This window comes from Petaurus breviceps, unplaced genomic scaffold, assembly GCF_028583685.1.
Source record: "Petaurus breviceps papuanus isolate PSGF00001 unplaced genomic scaffold, PetGlider_PUasm1.0 90602, whole genome shotgun sequence".
Classification (NCBI taxonomy): domain Eukaryota; kingdom Metazoa; phylum Chordata; class Mammalia; order Diprotodontia; family Petauridae; genus Petaurus; species Petaurus breviceps.
Genome location: NW_027187283.1, coordinates 7,901,014 through 7,908,779, shown reverse-complemented (window position 1 = coordinate 7,908,779; position 7,766 = coordinate 7,901,014). Strand labels below are relative to the sequence as shown.

Below are 7,766 nucleotides of genomic sequence, written 5' to 3'. Positions count from 1 at the left end.
TTAGTTCCTTTGTCCTACTAAATATCATTTCCTAAGCCTTCTGATCTTTTCATGTAGAAGTTGCTAAATCTTGTGTTAACCTGACTGTGGCTCTGTGTTATTTGAATTATTTGTTTCTGGATGCTTGCAGTATTTTTTCCTTGACCTGGGAGGTCTGGAATTTGACTATGATATTTCTGGGAGATTTCATTTTTGGATCTCTTTCAGGAGGTGATCAGGAAAAAAAATTCTCTTTTACCCTCTGGTTCATAATATTAGGGCATTTTCCTTGATAGCTTTTTTTTTTTTTAATGATGTCTAAGCTTGTTGTTGTTTTTTTTTTAATGATCATGACTTTCAGGTAGTCCAATAATTTTAAATTATCTTTCCTGGATTTATTTTGCAGGCCAGTTATTTTTCCAGTGATGTACTTCACATTGTCTTTTATTTTTCACTACTTTTTATTGTTGTTAGATTTTTTCATAACATTATTAGCTTCCATTTGCTCAATTCTAATTTTTTAAGGAATTATTTTCTTCAGTGAGCTTTTGAAATTCCTTTTATATTTAGCCAATTTTACTTTTAAAGAAATTTTTCTTCAGTGAATTTTTGTGCTTTTTACCCCATTTGGTAAATTCTGCTTCTTAAATGTATTGTTCTCCTTTTTTTTTTTTACCATTTGATCCTGTTTTTTAAGATATTATCTCCTTCAATATTTTTGTGTCTCCTTCACCAAGCTGTTGACTTTTTTTCATGATTTTCTTCTATCACTCTCATTTCTCTTCCAAATTTTTCCTTACTTCTCTTACTTGATTTTCAAAATCCTTTTTGAGCTTTCCTGTTTGGGCCGGTATTTGGTAGGGCACCAGCATGGGAGTCAACATCCACCACAAGGACCGGAAAGTCCCGTGCAAGGAGCCCAAGAGCCAGGATATTTACCTGCGGCTGCTGGTGAAGCTCTACTGGTTCCTGGCCTGCAGAACCAACTCGACTTTCAACAAGGTGGTCCTGAAAAGGCTGTTCATGAGCCGGACCAACCGGCCACCCCTGTCCCTGTCGCGCATGATCAGGAAAATGAAGCTTCCCACCTGGGAAAACAAGACTGCTGTGGTCGTTGGGACAGTGACAAGATGTTGTGAGGATCCAGGATGTCCCCAGGCTGAAGGTGTGTGCCCTTCATGTCACTAGAAATGCATGGAATCGCATCCTCAAGACTGGTGGAAAGATCCTCACCTTTGACCAGCTGGCCATGAGCTCACCCACGGTTTAGGGCACTGTCCTGCTGTCTGGTCTGAGAGGTGTACAGGCATTTTGGGAAGGCCCTGGGCACTCCCCATAGCCATACCAAACCATACTTCTGATCCAAGGGCCGATAGTTCCAGCATGCCAGGGGCCACTGTGCCAGCTGAGACTACAAAAACTAACTCCCTTCCTCCTTTTATATTAAAGAGTTTTGGACAAAAAAAAATCCTTTTTGAGTTCTTTGATGATCTGAGACCAATTCATATTTTTCTTGGAGGCTTTGGATTTTGGAGCTTTCACTTCTTATCTTCTGAGTGTGATCTTCCTTGTCACCTTAGTAACTTTCTGTTGTCAGAATTTTTTTCTATTGTTTACTCATTTTCCCAACCTATTTCTTGACTTTTAACTCTTCACTAAAGTAAGACCCTGCTTCCAGGGTGGAGTATTCACTATCCAAGCTTCAGGAATTTTGTACAGTTGTTTTCGGGGACACTTCTAGAGTTCTGTAAGTTTTCAGTTTCTCTAAGGTGGTAGAACTAAAGGAGAGATGTGTTTACTACTCTTCTAACCTGTACCCTGGTCTGAGTGACCCTTGGAATTTTGAGCAGGATTCATGTTCCATTGTAGGCATAGACTATGATATGCAAATGCTCCCACTCACCCTGGGACTGTGACCTAAATCCAGTATGGGGAAAACAATAGAATTTTGCTTCAGTACTAGCAGAGACACCTGTAATCTCCTTCTGACTACTTGTTTGACCACCTTATTGTCCATGGGCAGATAACATCAGAAATAGCTGTTGCTGCTACTAATTCAGTGGCTCCCAAGATCTGCTGGGGCTGGGTCTGTACTGGCATGGCCCTGAAAAAAATAAAAAAAAACAACTCCTGAAGGGACAGAACCTAGAAAAGGATGGGGTGAAATCATTTTCCATGCAAATATAACTTAGAAATTCAGCAGAAAGGGTCTGTAGCACCTGAGAGATAGGGGAACACAGTTGTTTTATGGAATTATTTAAAGGTTTTAGAGGGGTTTCAGGAAGAGTTCTGGTGAATTGTTGCCTGTTTTCCACCATCTTAGATATGCCCATTATTTATAGTCTTAAAATAATGATAGTCATAAAGTTTTTTAAATATATTTTCATTATTTATTCTTTCCAATAATATTTTTTTAAAGCAATTGGTGTTAAGTAACTTGCCCAAGGTTACATTGCCAGTTATTTTGTGTGGGTGTTAAGTACCTGGGTCCAGAACCAATCCTGGGTCCTGCTGACTCTGGGGCCAGCAATCTTACTCACTACACCACCTAGCCATCCTCAGGATAATAATTTCAATTACTGTAAAGTATAATATTTCTCTATATCATTATACTTAATCATTTGTTTTTAATTATATTTATGCATCTAAGTAAATATAATCATTTAATGGGGAATAAAGTTTATATAAGGGATCATGTAACATTCTTCAAGATTAATTAAAGAACTTATAGACAAATTAAGAAGTTTTATCTTGCTATTCATGATGTTTTTTTTTTCTAGAAAATTATAGTTGTTTTAAGGAACTGGAAATATGGGATAATTTTCATTAAAATTACTGAATCAAAGTTTTAATGATGGAGGCGATGATTAATCATTTTCCTGGTTCTACAATGTGTTAATATCAACAATGATGGTGATGTTGATAATAATAACTAAATTTATATATCTTTTAAGTTGCACAACATATGTTAACATTATTTGATTTTATTTTCATAATATCTCTAAGAAATAAGTGTTATATGATCAGTCTTACATATTAAAAAAAACATACATTTAGACAAATTAAGTTATTTACAAGTGTTCACATGGATATAAAGTGAATTTTGAGCCCACGTTTCATCTGACTCCAGGTCCAGTACTCTCTCCACTTTGGAATAGAGATCCTTAAAGAATTCATAATGAGTCTTTATACTATTTATTAATGTACATTTATCATAATTTTGTTATATTTTTAATAGTTATATTTATTACATATGTCAAAAAAATAAGGTAATGTAAATAATTTTTTCTAATATTTTTATAGCATCTACTGGAGATTTGTTTGTTCATATGGAGTCAATTTTAAGGAGATCAAGGGAAGGGAATGGGTGCATTCTGTTCAATTAAGGAAGTGAATTTAATGATGGGTTAGACTACGGATAGATTTTGGTTTTATTCCACATAATTTCAGAATGCTGAGATAAAATACTTTTTTTTAAAATATCATCTAGAATAATATTTAATTGATAAATATTAGGTAGTTTTCCAGGAACATATGTATTTTTCAGGGCAACTTGGTGACTGTCCTAAATAGAGCACTTGATTTGGATTCAAGAAGAATCTTCATTGGTTCAAATTCAGCCTCAGAGACTTACTAACTGAGTGACCCTGGGCAATTCTTTTTGCCTTAGTTTCTCCATCTGCAAAAAAATGAGCTGGAGAAGGTAATAGTAAACCACTCTGGTATCTTTGCCAAGAAAACCCCAAATTACACATGTATTCTTTATTATCTTATATTAGTTATCTCCAATAGAATAAAAAATATCTAATTTCTTAGAAAATTAACAGCTGGGGGGGGGGGAATGGAGCCAAGATGGCAAAGGGAAGGCAGGAACTCATCTAAGCTCCTCCATGAATTCTGTCACTAACCTCTAAAAAGCAAATTGGAACAGATTTTAGAGTGACAGAATCCAAAGGGAGATGGAGATTCCCAGTCCAGGAAAGTGAGCACATAGGACTGGACAGGGGGAGCCTGGAACACATGGGAACTGCACCATCACAGACCATAGACAAGACCACAGCAGAGGGAGAAGGAGCCTTGGCCAGTGGATTCACTCACCAAAAGTGAAGTTCACAGGCATCTCACCACAGGATGGAGGATTTGTTAGAGCTGGGTAAGAGAAAATGGGGGGCCAGTGGCAGTGACAGCAGCTTTTGCTGGGGCTACCAGCCCACAGCCTGGATGTTTAAAAATCACCTACTTGAACTTCCTGGAGGCAATATGGTGGAATGAATCCTAGCTTCTCTAATCCTCCTCCATGACCGTGAGATCCCAAGCATTATCGCCCCAGTGTAAAATCCTGGAATAGTGGAATCAACAGCAGGCTTGAGAGTCATAGGGGAAGGGTGTGACTGAATCTGTACTGAGTCTGAAGAGAAGGGTGGAAGGTGTCCCATCAAACCCCATCTCAGCTGACCAGATGGAGATCCCAAAGCCCAGGGGGTTGGAGCCAGGAAGAGATAACACCAGAAGACCAGGTTTGCCTTAACACAGTCAAGGAAATCTGCAGACACCAGTATGGCAGGACATCAGCTGCTGAGCCTGACTAACACTAACCCAGGGGCATAGAGGCAGAAACCTGAAGTGTCCAGACCACCCCTCGCTCATACCTTACTCTGTGAGCCTCAGGGTAACCCAGGGGAAACACTGAGATTCCTGGCCTTGGCCTCAGTGGAGACACCCAGAAACTATAGCACACAAAATCGATAACGAGGCCCCTAACTCCCAGCTTGAGAAGTTTGCCTTAGAGCTTTCTGTACCCCAGAAGCAGAAATCCACTTTAAAAGCCAGGAAATAGGCAATTGCAATGGTCTGGAAGCGACCTGGAAAAGCAAGAGCAAAGACTTTTCAATCCTATTTTTGTGAATGAGAAGAATCACTTTCAGGAGACATCATCGATTCCATATCCACACCTGATACCACAGAAGGAAATATGATCTGGTCTCAAGCTCAAAAAGCAATCCTGGAAGAGCTCAGTAAAGAATTTAAAATCCAAATTAGAGAGGTAGAAGATAAATTGACCAATTGTTTTAAAATTACATTGACCAAAATGGAAAAAAAAATATCTCACTGAAGAAAACAAATCCTTAAAAAGTAAAATATGTGAACTGGGACAGGAGGTTCAAAATTTAACTGGAGAAAATACCTCCCTAAAAATGAAATCTGAACATATGGAAAAGGAGCTTCAAAAACTAACCAAGGAAAATAATTAACTAAAAATTAGAATCAATCAAGTTGAAGCTAATGACTCTATGACACATCAAGAATCAGTTAAACAAAACATAAAGATTGAAAAATTAGAAGAAAGCATAAAACATCTCATTGGAGAAACAAAATTTGTGGGATGCATTAAATGCAGTTCTTAAGTGAAGTTTTATATCCCTGAGTGCATACATGAATAAAATAGAGAAAATGGAGGTCAATATATTGGACATGAAACTGAAAAAGCTAGAAAAAGAACAAATTGAAAATCCTCAATTTAATACTAAATTAGAAATAATGAAAACCAAAGGAGAGATTAATAAAATTGAAATTAAGAAAACTATTGAATTAATAAATGAAACTAAGAGCTGGTTTTATGAAAAAAAAAATAAAATTGATAGACCCTTAGTCAACATGATAAAAAAGAAAGAAGAAAACCAAATTATGAATATCAAAAATGAAAAGGGTGAATCTACCTCCAATGAAGAAGAAATTTTAAAAAATTGGGAATTATTTTGCTCAATAGTATGCACACACATTTGACAATGTTAGTGAAATGGATGAATATTTACAAAAAATATAAGTTGCCCAGATTAACTGAAGAGGAAGTAAATTACTTAAATAACCCCATCTCAGAGAAAGAAATTGAACAAGCCATCAGTGAACTCCATAGGAAAAATATCTCCAGGGCCAGATGGATTTAGTAATGAATTCTATCAAATATTTAAAGAACAATTGATTCCAATACTTTACAAATTATTAGGAAAAGGTGGAGAAGAAGGAGTCCTACCAAATTCTTTTTATGACACAAATATGGTACTGATACCTAAATCAAGAAGAGACAAAATGGAGAAAGAAAATTATAGAACAATTTCCCTCATGAATATAGAAGCAAAAATTTTAAATGGAATATTAGCCAAAAGACTTCAGCAACTTATCAAAAGAATAACACAGTTTTAACAGGTAGAATTTATTCCAGAAATGCAAGGATGGTTCAATATTAGGAAAACTATCAATAAAATTGATCAGATCCACAACAAAACTAGCAGGAACAATATAATTATCTCAATAGATGCAGAAAAGGATTTTCACAAAATATAACACTCATTCCCATTAAAAACATTAGAAAATATAGGAATAAATGCAATCTTCCTTAAAATAATAAGTAGTATCTACTTAAAACCATCAGCAAGTATTATATGTAATGGGGATAAGCTGGAAGCATTTCCAATAAGATTAGGGGTGAAGCAATGATGTCAATTATCACCCCTCTTATTCAGTTTGGTACTAGAAATGTTAACAGTAGCAATAAGAAAAGAAAAAGAAATTGAAGGAATAAAATTAGGCAAAGAAGAGATTAAGCTACCACTCTGCAGATGATATGATGATATGCTTAGAGAATCAAGCAAAAAAATGACTTGAGACAAATAAGTTTGGCAAAGTTGCAGGATATAAAATAAAGCCAAATAAATCCTCATCATTCCTTTATATTTCTAATGAAATCCAACAATAAGAGATAGAAAGAGAAATTCCATTTAAAGTTACTGTAGATATTGTAAAATGTTTGAGAATCTACCTGCCAAAACAAACCCAGGACCTATATGAACACAATTACAAAATACTTATCACACAAATGAAGTCAGATCTAACTAATTGGAAAAACATCAACTGCTTGTCTCTATGTCGAGCTAATATAATAAAAATGACAATTTCACCTAAATTAAATTGCATATTTAGTGCCATACCAATCAATCTACCAAAAAATTATTTCACAGAGCTAGAAAAAATTGTAGCAAAATTCATTTGGAAGAACAAAAGGTCCAAAATATCGAGGGGATTGATGGGAACAAATGCTAGGGAAGGTGACCTAGCTATACCAGATTTTAATCTGTATTATAAAGCAGCAGTCATCAAAACGGCTGGGTATTGGCTGAGCAATAAAGTAGTGGATCAATGGAATAGATTAGATACACAAGACACAGAAGCCAGTGACTATAGTAATCTACTATTTGATAAACCCAAAGACCCCAGTTTTGGGGATAAGAATTCAGTATCTGACAAAAAAAACCTGCTGGGAAAACTGGAACATAGTTTGGAAGAAACTGGGCATAGACCAATATCTTACACCATATGCCAAAATCAAGTCAAAATGGGTTCATGATCTAGGTATAAAGTCTGATGCTCTCAGCAATCTTGGAAAGCAAGTTGTAGTTTACCTGTCAGATTTATGGAGAGGGGAAGATTTTATGACCAAACAAGAGTCAGAGAGCATTGTTAAATGCAAAATTGATAATTTTGATTAAATTAAATTTAAAAATTCTTGTCCAAATAAAGCCAATGTTACCAAGATAAAGAGGGAAGTGAAAAATTGGGAAAGAATTTTTATAACCAGTATCTCTGATAAAGGCTGCATTTCTAAAATATACAGAGAATTGAGTCAAATCTTTAAGAATACAAGTCATTCCCCAATTGATAAATGATCAAAATATATGAACAAGAAGTTTTAAGAGGAAGAAATTAAAGACAAGCATATTATAAAATACTCT

The 7,766-nt window shown here is 35.5% G+C and overlaps 1 pseudogene; it reads left to right on the top strand.

The window, feature by feature from the left end:
- Positions 1-849: 849 nt before the first annotated feature.
- LOC138142733 (large ribosomal subunit protein eL18 pseudogene) lies at positions 850-1,403 on the top strand (annotated as a pseudogene).
- Positions 1,404-7,766: the final 6,363 nt, after the last annotated feature.